This window comes from Oryzias latipes, chromosome 4, assembly GCF_002234675.1.
Source record: "Oryzias latipes chromosome 4, ASM223467v1".
In the NCBI taxonomy this organism is placed as follows: domain Eukaryota; kingdom Metazoa; phylum Chordata; class Actinopteri; order Beloniformes; family Adrianichthyidae; genus Oryzias; species Oryzias latipes.
Window position 1 is genome coordinate 1965952 of NC_019862.2, and position 13400 is coordinate 1979351.

Genomic DNA, 13400 nt, shown 5'->3' on the forward strand with positions numbered 1-13400 from the left:
TCAAGTTGGGCAAATAGCACAGACATTTCCCTGTGTTTCCATTGGATTAGCTGCTTAGCAATGAACTATAACTGTATTTGTTTTTGAGTTGCTTCCTTACCAAAAGAGTTGGAGTTTGTTCCCAATAGATAGGATTTAAAAGTGATTTCAAAGTCAGCATTCTAGAACAATTTACATTTGTTCAAATAAAAACCATTCTGGAATATTCTTGTGGTAAAACCAACATTGAGACAACCCCAAAGAAAAGCACTTAGGAAATCAAAACCATCAGTGTCTCTGTTTGAGGTGGCCTCGAAGCGATTCACAAAGCTAAGGTTTTGTCAGAAAAGGCACTTTACAGTTAGAATCCTGGTCCTATTTGCATTGTGCCCCCAAGCAAGACACTTAGAAAAAGGATGTTTTTCTTCCAGGTGTTGTCATGAACTTTACCTCAGCTTGCTTCCACGATGAATCTGTGTTGAAGAAAGACCGAGCTTCTGGAAATTTTACTTTGTGTAAGTCTTTACATAGCGTTGCTAGACACCAAGACTACCCCAACATGTAGCACTTACTGCAAAGAAATTCAAGTCAGTGCCTATGTTAAGGTCATCTGAATGTCTGATTTTTCTCAGATTGAAGCCACAAAGGTTTTCATTGAGAAACTTCAGCAGTGTTGGTATATTTTGGTCAGGAAATACTTCTAAGAAAGGAAATACACTAGGAAAAGTATTTTCTAGCCTGCTTTTTGTTTGCATTTAGGACACCAAAATTACCCCAACAAGTAGCACTTACTACAAAGAAGAAAGAGTCAGTGCCTGTGTCAAGGTCATCTTGATGTCCAAAAGCGAGAACATGAGACCATGAAGTTTTGGTAATGTGCCAACTGTAAGGTTTGTAGTATAAGTCACCAACCACCAACCCAACAAGAAGCACTTTCTGAGTCTAAAACACAAGATAGTACTCAAGTTGGGCAAATAGCACAGACATTTCCCTGTGTTTCCATTGGATTAGCTGCTTAGCAATGAACTATAACTGTATTTGTTTTTGAGTTGCTTCCTTACCAAAAGAGTTGGAGTTTGTTCCCAATAGATAGAATTTAAAAGTGATTTCAAAGTCAGCATTCTAGAACAATTTACATTTGTTCAAATAAAAACCATTCTGGAATAATCTTGTGGTAAAACCAACATTGAGACAACCCCAAAGAGAAGCACTTAGGACATCAAAACCATCAGTGTCTCTGTTTGAGATGGCCTCGAAGCGATTCACAAAGCTAAAGTTTTGTCAGAAAAGGCACTTTACAGTTAGAATCCTGGTCCTATTTGCATTGTGCCCCCAAGCAAGACACATAGCAAAAAGATGTTTTTCTTCCAGGTGTTGTCATGAACTTTACCTCAGCTTGCTTCCACGTTGAGTCTGTGTTGAAGAAAGACCTAGCTTCTGGACAAACTCACCCAATTTATGTGCTTGATGGTTTCAGTGATCAGACTCTTTTGTTATACAATCACTATTCAGATACTGGTTTTTGAACGACCCATTGACAGTGAAAAAGGACCTGTTAGTGTAAAGGTCAACTTGATTTTTTAGAGTTTTGTGTTTTTGAGTCCATTTGGAGTCTAGTGGTTACTGGATCCAACCCAGCTATTGTTGGGGGATGGCAGAGTCGCACCAAACAGGTCTCCAGTCTGTTAAAGAACCACACAGTCACAAACACACACTCACATGCTCTGTTGAGAGCAATTCCCCAATTGGCCCTATGAAGTATGTTTTTAGGATGCTGGAAGGAAGCCAGATTGCCCAGAGAAGACCCTGGCTTGTACAGAAAATGTAAACACACATGACATAAAAAAGGGTTAGGTGTTTCTTTTACAACCCCTTTAATGTGGAAATACTTTCAAACAAATTTAAAAACTGCTGGAAATAAAAACATTTTACTTTGATTTTACTTTGTGTAAGTCTTTACATAGCGTTGCTAGACACCAAGACTACCCCAACATGTAGCACTTACTGCAAAGAAATTCAAGTCAGTGCCTATGTTAAGGTCATCTGAATGTCCGACTTTTCTCAGATTGAAGCCACAAAGGTTTTCATTGAGAAACTTCAGCATTGTTGGTATGTTTTGGTCAGGAAATACTTCTAAGAAAGGAAATACACTAGGAAAAGTATTTTCTAGCCTGCTTTTTGTTTGCATTTAGGACACCAAAATTACCCCAACAAGTAGCACTTACTACAAAGAAGAAAGAGTCAGTGCCTGTGTCAAGGTCATCTTGATGTCCAAAAGCGAGAACATGAGACCATGAAGTTTTGGTAATGTGCCAACTGTAAGGTTTGTAGTATAAGTCACCAACCACCAACCCAACAAGAAGCACTTTCTGAGTCTAAAACACAAGATAGTACTGAAGTTGGGCAAATAGCACAGACATTTCCCTGTGTTTCCATTGGATTAGCTGCTTAGCAATGAACTATAACTGTATTTGTTTTTGAGTTGCTTCCTTACCAAAAGAGTTGAAGTTTGTTCCCAATAGATAGGATTTAAAAGTGATTTCAAAGTCAGCATTCTAGAACAATTTACATTTGTTCAAATAAAAACCATTCTGAAATATTCTTGTGGTAAAACCAACATTGAGACAACCCCAAAGAAAAGCACTTAGGAAATCAAAACCATCAGTGTCTCTGTTTGAGGAGGCCTCGAAGCGATTCACAAAGCTAAGGTTTTGTCAGAAAAGGCACTTTACAGTTAGAATCCTGGTCCTATTTGCATTGTGCCCCCAAGCAAGACACATAGCAAAGAGGATGTTTTTCTTCCAGGTGTTGTCATGAACTTTACCTCAGCTTGCTTCCACGTTGAGTCTGTGTTGAAGAAAGACCTAGCTTCTGGACAAACTCACCCAATTTATGTGCTTGATGGTTTCAGTGATCAGACTCTTTTGTTATAAAATCACTATTCAGATACTGGTTTTTGAACGACCCATTGACAGTGAAAAAGGACCTGTTAGTGTAAAGGTCAACTTGATTTTTTAGAGTTTTGTGTTTTTGAGTCCATTTGGAGTCTAATGGTTACTGGATCCAACCCAGCTATTGTTGGGGGATGGCAGAGTCGCACCAAACAGGTCTCCAGTCTGTTAAAGAACCACACAGTCACAAACACACACTCACATGCTCTGCTGAGAGCAATTCCCCAATTGGCCCTATGAAGTATGTTTTTAGGATGCTGGAAGGAAGCCAGATTGCCCAGAGAAGACCCTGGCTTGTACAGAAAATGTAAACACACATGACATAAAAAAGGGTTAGGTGTTTCTTTTACAACCCCTTTAATGTGGAAATACTTTCAAACAAATTTAAAAACTGCTGGAAATAAAAACATTTTACTTTGATTTTACTTTGTGTAAGTCTTTACATAGCGTTGCTAGACACCAAGACTACCCCAACATGTAGCACTTACTGCAAAGAAATTCAAGTCAGTGCCTATGTTAAGGTCATCTGAATGTCCGACTTTTCTCAGATTGAAGCCACAAAGGTTTTCATTGAGAAACTTCAGCAGTGTTGGTATGTTTTGGTCAGGAAATAGTGCTAAGAAAGGAAATACACTAGGAAAAGTATTTTCTAGCCTGCTTTTTGTTTGCATTTAGGACACCAAAATTACCCCAACAAGTAGCACTTACTACAAAGAAGAAAGAGTCAGTGCCTGTGTCAAGGTCATCTTGATGTCCAAAAGCGAGAACATGAGTCCATGAAGTTTTGGTAATGTGCCAACTGTAAGGTTTGTAGTATAAGTCACCAACCACCAACCCAACAAGAAGCACTTTCTGAGTCTAAAACACAAGATAGTACTCAAGTTGGGCAAATAGCACAGACATTTCCCTGTGTTTCCATTGGATTAGCTGCTTAGCAATGAACTATAACTGTATTTGTTTTTGAGTTGCTTCCTTACCAAAAGAGTTGGAGTTTGTTCCCAATAGATAGGATTTAAAAGTGATTTCAAAGTCAACATTCTAGAACAATTTACATTTGTTCAAATAAAAACCATTCTGGAATCTTCTTGTGGTAAAACCAACATTGAGACAACCCTAAAGAAAAGCACTTAGGAAATCAAAACCATCAGTGTCTCTGTTTGAGATGGCCTCGAAGCGATTCACAAAGCTAAGGTTTTGTCAGAAAAGGCACTTTACAGTTAGAATCCTGGTCCTATTTGCATTGTGCCCCCAAGCAAAACACATAGAAAAAGGATGTTTTTCTTCCAGGTGTTGTCATGAACTTTACCTCAGCTTGCTTCCACGATGAATCTGTGTTGAAGAAAGATCGAGCTTCTGGACAAACTCACCCAATTTATGTGCTTGATGGTTTCAGTGATCAAACTCTTTTGTTATACAATCACTATTCAGATACTGGTTTTTGAACGACCCATTGACAGTGAAAAAGGACCTGTTAGTGTAAAGGTCAACTTGATTTTTTAGAGTTTTGTGTTTTTGAGTCCATTTGGAGTCTAGTGGTTACTGGATCCAACCCAGCTATTGTTGGGGGATGGCAGAGTCGCACAAAACAGGTCTCCAGTCTGTTAAAGAACCACACAGTCACAAACACACACTCACATGCTCTGCTGAGAGCAATTCCCCAATTGGCCCTATGAAGTATGTTTTTAGGATGCTGGAAGGAAGCCAGATTGCCCAGAGAAGACCCTGGCTTGTACAGAAAATGTAAACACACATGACATAAAAAAGGGTTAGGTGTTTCTTTTACAACCCCTTTAATGTGGAAATACTTTCAAACAAATTTAAAAACTGCTGGAAATTAAAACATTTTACTTTGATTTTACTTTGTGTAAGTCTTTACATAGCGTTGCTAGACACCAAGACTACCCCAACATGTAGCACTTACTGCAAAGAAATTCAAGTCAGTGCCTATGTTAAGGTCATCTGAATGTCCGACTTTTCTCAGATTGAAGCCACAAAGGTTTTCATTGAGAAACTTCAGCAGTGTTGGTATGTTTTGGTCAGGAAATACTTCTAAGAAAGGAAATACACTAGGAAAAGTATTTTCTAGCCTGCTTTTTGTTTGCATTTAGGACACCAAAATTACCCCAACAAGTAGCACTTACTACAAAGAAGAAAGAGTCAGTGCCTGTGTCAAGGTCATCTTGATGTCCAAAAGCGAGAACATGAGACCATGAAGTTTTGGTAATGTGCCAACCGTAAGGTTTGTAGTATAAGTCACAAACCACCAACCCAACAAGAAGCACTTTCTGAGTCTAAAACACAAGATAGTACTCAAGTTGGGCAAATAGCACAGACATTTCCCTGTGTTTCCATTGGATTAGCTGCTTAGCAATGAACTATAACTGTATTTGTTTTTGAGTTGCTTCCTTACCCAAATGAGTTGAAGTTTGTTCCCAATAGATAGGATTTAAAAGTGATTTCAAAGTCAACATTCTAGAACAATTTACATTTGTTCAAATAAAAACCATTCTGGAATCTTCTTGTGGTAAAACCAACATTGAGACAACCCCAAAGAGAAGCACTTAGGAAATCAAAACCATCAGTGTCTCTGTTTGAGATGGTCTCGAAGCGATTCACAAAGCTAAAGTTTTGTCAGAAAAGGCACTTTACAGTTAGAATCCTGGTCCTATTTGCATTGTGCCCCCAAGCAAAACACATAGAAAAAGGATGTTTTTCTTCCAGGTGTTGTCATGAACTTTACCTCAGCTTGCTTCCACGATGAGTCTGTTACGGTACAACATACAACTGTATGTTATACTGTATGTGGTGCGGTAAAATGAGTTGATTTAATAAACTGTAGAGACTGACTGACGCACACCAGCCAATGGTGTGCCATAAAGCCACTTTCTGTCAGAAGTGGAAACTGGGTGGGTAAATGTGTTAAGAAAAAATGGGTGAAATGGGTAGATTGCAGGAGATGTGGTTGTTTTCACTGATACAATGACTATTTATTAAAATTCTCTAAAAAAACACACAATTTAAACGATTTTTTAAAATAAATGCACACCAAAAAAACGAAAGAAAAAAAGTTCTGCCGAGGACTGGAGTAATAAAGGGAGGTGGAGGCTACCAAAAAAGCAAACTCACTATGCAAATCCCTCAACCATGTGATGCAGGTTACACACTGGTGAAAGCCCTTTAACCAATATAGCAGGATGATGCTGCACAGCTGCAGTCAATCCCCTTCTTCTTCCACTTTCGGCTTCTCCCATCAGGGGTTGCCACAGCGAACAAGTCGCATGGTAAATTTGGCAATGTTTTACGCCGGATGCCCTTCCTGACGCAACCTTCTCAAACCGGGCTTGGGACCGGCACAGAGGTAGATCCCCTGATCACCCTAATTACCTGGGAGGGGTATAAAAAAGGAATTTGCCTGAGTAAAGGACACTTCATATGCAGTGCTCATACCCTGCCCATGTCCTGGTGGCTAACACTGAACTCGCCACTGAGAACAAGAAATCTCTGGCATCTGGTCAGAGGGTACTCTTATCTGCCCTATATGATGACTACCTACCCTGGACCCAAACAAGCCAGATTCCGCATGGTTGAATAGCTGAACAAGAGCAAAAGTGGAGATGATGATTAGCATCCTGAAGGCTCATTTCTAGTGTCTGTGTGACCTCAGGGTCATTAAGCTACATTCACACTGTTCACAACCCCAACCAAACATTAGGGGTGCAACAAAAATGGTGAGCAATATTGGAGTATCCAGCCATACAGTTTAGATTCAGATTCCAGCTCAGAGGAGAGTAACAAACATGTTCATGGATGTATTTGTCTGAAAGTGGATGATCAGAATGGAGCTGAACAGGGAGACTTTGGCCCCGGCCAGAGTAGTTTGTACGACAAAAAGAAGCTCTCTTTCAAACAGCATTTTTTTCATATTCTCCTAATTTTGAATAAAGAAATTCTCAGAAATGCAATTTAAACCCTAATTTTCTATTATTTAGTATATGACCTTCATCATGACTAAAAATGCCACAACAGGTTCCAAATTTTTCCTCTAGTTGCACCAGTGCGCCTAACGTTTTTGAACCAGCATAAAGGTTTAGTGCTCCCACCTTCTCGACCACATTGCTTTTAACCCAGCACTTTTACATGGTCAGTTTTGTCCATATTGGAATTCCAACTTGAATATGATTAATTTACAAACGGGTAAACAAAAAGCCCTTTATTTGAAACTGTTCTACTATAATGACTACATGAAAAAGTTGGTGTTTAAAGACCCACTCCAATGAAATTCATGTTTTGGTGTTTTTAACATGTTCTTTTGCATTTTTCTAATGATAGAGACAAATATATAAAAAAATGTAAGATTAAAACTGCATTTCTCTTTCTATTCTTTATTTATTTAATCAAATTGTAGCAAATAAAGTTTGTGACACAGCAAGTGAAATGGGTAGACCAGAGTCTCCTTGCTCTGCTCCATTCTGATCATCCACTGTCAGACAAACAGATCCATGAAGCTCTTTGTTTTCCTCATCTGAGCTGGAATCTGGATCTTAACTCTACAACTGCATAGCTCAGACTTTACTTTTCCTTTTGTTGCGCCAGAAAAGTAGGCTGGTAATGTGAGGGGCTGTAAACTATCAGGAGAGTCTAAATCAGGGGTCTCAAACTCAATTTACCTGGGGGCCACTGAAGGCAGGGTCTAGCTGAAGGAGGGCCGCAACTTTAGCGCACACACACGCAACTTGTGAGTGTCTGAGAGCCAATAAATTTGTATGGAACATACTGGTATACCATACTATTAACTATACTTTATTATTAACTATTTTCTGTACAAAATGTACTCATAAAACTCCCATTCAAATAAAATAAAATTTATAAATAAATAAAAATCAATAAGTAAATTTAAGTGCTACATGTTGGGGTAGTCTTGATGGTTTTGATGTCCTAAGTGCTTCTCTTTGGGGTTGTCTCAATGTTGGTTTTACCACAAGAAGATTCCAGAATGGTTTTTATTTGAACAAATGTAAATTGTTCTAGAATGCTGACTTTGAAATCACTTTTAAATCCTATCTATTGGGAACAAACTCCAACTCTTTTGGTAAGGAAGCAAGTCAAAAACAAATACAGTTATAGTTCATTGCTAAGCAGCTAATCCAATGGAAACACAAGGAAATGTCTGTGCTATTTGCCCAACTTGAGTACTATCTTGTGTTTTAGACTCAGAAAGTGCTTCTTGTTGGGTTGGTGGTTGGTGACTTATACTACAAACCTTACAGTTGGCACATTACCAAAACTTCATGGTCTCATGTTCTCGCTTTTGGACATCAAGATGACCTTGACACAGGCACTGACTCTTTCTTCTTTGTAGTAAGTGCTACTTGTTGGGGTAATTTTGGTGTCCTAAATGCAAACAAAAAGCAGGCTAGAAAATACTTTTCCTAGTGTATTTCCTTTCTTAGCACTATTTCCTGACCAAAACATACCAACACTGCTGAAGTTTCTCAATGAAAACCTTTGTGGCTTCAATCTGAGAAAAGTCGGACATTCAGATGACCTTAACATAGGCACTGACTTGAATTTCTTTGCAGTAAGTGCTACATGTTGGGGTAGTCTTGGTGTCTAGTAACGCTATGTAAAGACTTACACAAAGTAAAATCTCAAGAAGCTCGGTTTTTCTTCAACACAGACTCATCGTGGAAGCAAGCTGAGGTAAAGTTCATGACAACACCTGGAAGAAAAACATCCTTTTTCTAAGTGTCTTGCTTGGGGGCACAATGCAAATAGGACCAGGATTCTAACTGTAAAGTGCCTTTTCTGACAAAACCTTAGCTTTGTGAATCGCTTCGAGGCCACCTCAAACAGAGACACTGATGGTTTTGATTTCCTAAGTGCTTTTCTTTGGGGTTGTCTCAATGTTGGTTTTACCACAAGAAGATTCCAGAATGGTTTTTATTTGAACAAATGTAAATTGTTCTAGAATGCTGACTTTGAAATCACTTTTAAATCCTATCTATTGGGAGTAAACTCCAACTCTTTTGGTAAGGAAGCAACTCAAAAACAAATACAGTTATAGTTCATTGCTAAGCAGCTAATCCAATGGAAACACAGGGAATAGTCTGTGCTATTTGCCCAACTTGAGTACTATCTTGTGTTTTAGACTCAGAAAGTGCTTCTTGTTGGGTTGGTGGTTGGTGACTTATACTACAAACCATACAGTTGGCACATTACCAAAACTTCATGGTCTCATGTTCTCGCTTTTGGACATCAAGATGACCTTGACACAGGCACTGACTCTTTCTTCTTTGTAGTAAGTGCTACTTGTTGGGGTAATTTTGGTGTCCTAAATGCAAACAAAAAGTCTGTGTTGAATTTTTTTTAATGTTTACTTTTTAAAACACAAATCAGTAAAGGAGAAACAAAATTCAGTCACTATTTTTGGATTTTCTTTCTTATGACTTTTTGCACATTTAAACCATGGTCACAAGTTATTGTAGAGCAGCCGGTCAGCCACTCCTATGTTTTCATAGGTGAATTCAAACTGTGGTTTGTAAAAGAACGGGCACTGTTCATTGGAACAGAACAGAACATTCGATGCCGATACCCGAGATCAAAGAACGGCTCAAAAACGGATGGAAATTCATGTTGGCATCACCAAATAAGTGCATTCAAGATGCACAATCAGCGTGTTTGAGATCACCCAGGTGGACGCAACGCTGCACAGATCACCTGGTGTGTGACGTCTGTTTTTGCTCCAACATCACCTGTCAATCATCACAAAAATATCACGAGAAAGGGGCGGAGGCCAAGCGCCAACCTAAGCGAACGCAGCTGGAAATGTAGTACTGTGCTGACTGAAAGCTCCCCATTGACAACAAAACAATGCATTATGGGAAACATGTCCTGACGGTTTTTGTAGTAGAGTGATCAATTTAAATCATTTAAAATACTTATTGATTAAAAAAGGCTACCTATATTGAAAAACACTAAAATAATTATAAAGATAAAATAACACGGATCATACTAAGGGGTAGAGGCATTTTATAAGTAAACTGAATGTTAAGGACAACTCCAACTTTTCGTCTTCAGTCTCGCTGCAGATTTGCCTTCATTTCAGCCCCCCATCTCGGCTTGCAGCCGTCTGGTCTTGCTAACGATCCAGGTGCGGCACTGGTTAATCTCCAACACGTCTATCGTTGCATTTTCCATACGTATTTTTAGTGTGTCCAAGACTACATGTTGTCGCTCGCACGTGTTTACTGTTAAAGCCCCGTTAGCTGTCACGCATGTAGGTGTGGGACATATATTCTCCTCGCACGAAAACTGTTTGGTTGGGGTTAATACGTCGCCGTGCGTAACCGTAACCATAACCTTAACCCTCCTCCGGGACAGAGCGACCCAGAAACAAGTTCAGCACTGACTGCATGTATATAGTAAATGCATGCGAATAAATCCGGTCTAAAAAGAAAAGAAAAAGAAAGTCTTAAATGTGGTCTGGTGGGGGGGCTGTCAGGTTTCCCTAAATGTTCTCCTGCTTTCAAGCCCGGTCAATGTCACGCCCCTAAGAGTGAGATTGGTTGGTTTGTCAGCTCCGCGCACAACACTGAAAAAGTCTCATTTATAAAAAACTGGCGGCATGCATTAACATTGAACTTTCATAATAAGGCGGGGGCCACAAAATATCAACTTGGGGGCTGCAAATAGCCTGCGGGCCGCGAGTTTGAGACCCCTGGTCTAAACAAAAATTTTATTGGAAATCAGAAGAGGGTTACTTTAACGACAGTCCAGCCAACAACTCAGAGGCTAAGTCCTATCCAGCTTATGCCGCTCTGCAGAGACTAAGTCCTGGAAAACGCCACAGGTTTTTAGATTTTGGCTAAAATGGCATCATTTTAATTAAAAACCCACTAGGAACACTCTTCTAATAGGTTGTCAAATAGTTGGAGGCAGACTGTAAATTGCTTCACTGAGCTAAAATTAAAGCTAAAAACAAAATTTATAAACGTTATCGGATTAGTACAGGGCATGTCCAGAATCTGTGCATTAAAATATTCTTTGACAGAAGCTGCTGCATGTTTGGGTCAGCAGTAAGATTCACCAAAAACATTCATTTTTGGTTAAAGGCACTTCATGCTTTGGTGGAAAAAAGCCATCATACAATTAGTGATGTCCCACAAAAAGTACTTTTTCTAGTTTCTTCCTTTTTATTTTTAACATCTCATTTAGATTTCTCAAAAATACTTTTGTTTTCTGAATCCTTTTATTTTTGCTTTGTTTCTTTTCTTCCTTTCTTATTATTTTTGAATAGTTTTATTTTCAAGAATTTTGTTCTGATTTCTTCAAGATGGTGATGTCTCTGTAATAATTGTTTTCCTTTTTTAATTGCTCTGATGATGTTTATGTGTTGATTTGTTCATGTTATTTGAACTTTAGGCCCTCCGTAGATAACTCTTCAACACCAATAATGTCACAGCGACCCCTAAATAACATGGGCTTTTTGACTCTTTGAAAATCTTCAACCGTTCACGTGATCACTGTCAATCAGCTGATAAATCTTGACTTTGTGAGCACTTTACAGTTGTACCATGCTGCATATCCATGCAAGCCTGCTTTTCTCTGCTTCACAATCCGCTGGAATTATTTTCTGAGCGTTAAAGCATTAAACATTACTGAAGAAAATGCAGTTGCAAATGCAATCAAATTGGTCACACTCTAGAGCCTTGCAAAAGAACATATTTAAAACACACACACAAAAAAATTTCGGCAGAGTGGGTCTTTGAGGTTGTGAGTGTGAGACTTAAAGACAAGCTGCAAAGCACCTTTTTTCCATCAGATTGCGACTGGCACAAAGGGATATGAGGACCGGCAGGCACAAGCTGAAAGAGAATGACAAGGAGACTGGAGGGGGTAACAGCTAATTAAGAGGACCTTGGCTAATAAAGCTAAAAAAATTTATGCAATATGGGATTAAAACAAGGATTTCTGAGGGTTTCTCGCTGATCTCATAAGAATGCCTGGAGCATTGATCCAGATTGAGCTTTAAGGTGAAAATTCATCCAGAAAGGGCCTATTATAGGGTTGCTGATGTATGACAGGCCTTCTTCGGGAAGTTTTATCATACCTTCAGTGTTCTGTTTTTAACTTCAGTGATCAGTTATTATCAATGGAATTCGGAACTAATGTATTTTTTTATGTTTTAAGTTTGTAGAGAAGATTCCAGAATGGTTTTTATTTGAACAAATGTAAATTGTTCTAGAATGCTGACTTTGAAATCACTTTTAAATTCTATCTATTGGGAACAAACTCCAACTCTTTTGGTAAGGAAGCAACTCAAAAACAAATACAGTTATAGTTCATTGCTAAGCAGCTAATCCAATGGAAACACAGGGAAAGGTCTGTGCTATTTGCCCAACTTGAGTACTATCTTGTGTTTTAGACTCAGAAAGTGCTTCTTGTTGGGTTGGTGGTTGGTGACTTATACTACAAACCTTACAGTTGGCACATTACCAAAACTTCATGGTCTCATGTTCTCGCTTTTGGACATCAAGATGACCTTGACACAGGCACTGACTCTTTCTTCTTTGTAGTAAGTGCTACTTGTTGGGGTAATTTTGGTGTCCTAAATGCAAACAAAAAGCAGGCTAGAAAATACTTTTCCTAGTGTATTTCCTTTCTTTGAAGTATTTCCTGACCAAAACATACCAACACTGCTGAAGTTTCTCAATGAAAACCTTTGTGGCTTCAATCTTAGAAAAATCGGACATTCAGATGACCTTAACATAGGCACTGACTTGAATTTCTTTGTAGTAAGTGCTACATGTTGGGGTAGTCTTGATGTCTAGCAACGCTATGTAAAGACTTACACAAAGTAAAATCTCCAGAAGCTTGGTCTTTCTTCAACACAGACTCATCGTGGAAGCAAGCTGAGGTAAAGTTCATGACAACAGCTGGAAGAAAAACATCCTTTTTCTAAGTGTCTTGCTTGGGGGCACAATGCAAATAGGACCAGGATTCTAACTGTAAAGTGCCTTTTCTGACAAAACCTTAGCTTTGTGAATCGCTTCGAGGCCATCTCAAACAGAGACACTGATGGTTTTGATTTCCTAAGTGCTTCTCTTTGGGGTTGTCTCAATGTTGGTTTTACCACAAGAAAGCGAGGACAAAGACAGGAGTTGGTTGTGCCATAATACTAATTTTGCCAAAAATTAATTTCTGGGTGTCTCTCGCTGATCTCATAAGAATGCCTGGAGCATTGATCCAAATTGAGCTTTAATGTGAAACTCCATCCAGAAAGGGCCTATTATAGGGTTGCTGCTGTATGACAGGCCTTCTTTGGGAAGTTTTATCATACCTTCAGTCTGTTTTTGACTTCAGTGATCAGTTATTATCAATGGAATTCGGAACTAATGTATTTTTTTATGTTTTAAGTTTGTAGAGAAGATTCCAGAATGGTTTTTATTTGAACAAATGTAAATTGTTCTA

General features: G+C 38.8%; 4 non-coding genes across 4 annotated transcripts; 3 read left to right on the plus strand and 1 right to left on the minus strand.

The window, feature by feature from the left end:
• Positions 1-5457: 5457 nt before the first annotated feature.
• On the minus strand, positions 5458-5544 carry mir430d-1 (microRNA 430d-1). Its single transcript, NR_107069.1, has one exon. It is a non-coding gene; the product is annotated as a microRNA 430d-1 (primary transcript).
• A 3212-nt stretch (positions 5545-8756) lies between these two features.
• mir430d-2 (microRNA 430d-2) lies at positions 8757-8843 on the plus strand. The gene is given in 1 exon segment (NR_107071.1): positions 8757-8843. It is a non-coding gene; the product is annotated as a microRNA 430d-2 (primary transcript).
• Positions 8844-9180: 337 nt separating this feature from the next.
• mir430a-3 (microRNA 430a-3) lies at positions 9181-9262 on the plus strand. The gene has a single exon (NR_107072.1). It is a non-coding gene; the product is annotated as a microRNA 430a-3 (primary transcript).
• Positions 9263-12972: 3710 nt separating this feature from the next.
• On the plus strand, positions 12973-13059 carry mir430d-3 (microRNA 430d-3). Its single transcript, NR_107075.1, has one exon. It is a non-coding gene; the product is annotated as a microRNA 430d-3 (primary transcript).
• Positions 13060-13400: the final 341 nt, after the last annotated feature.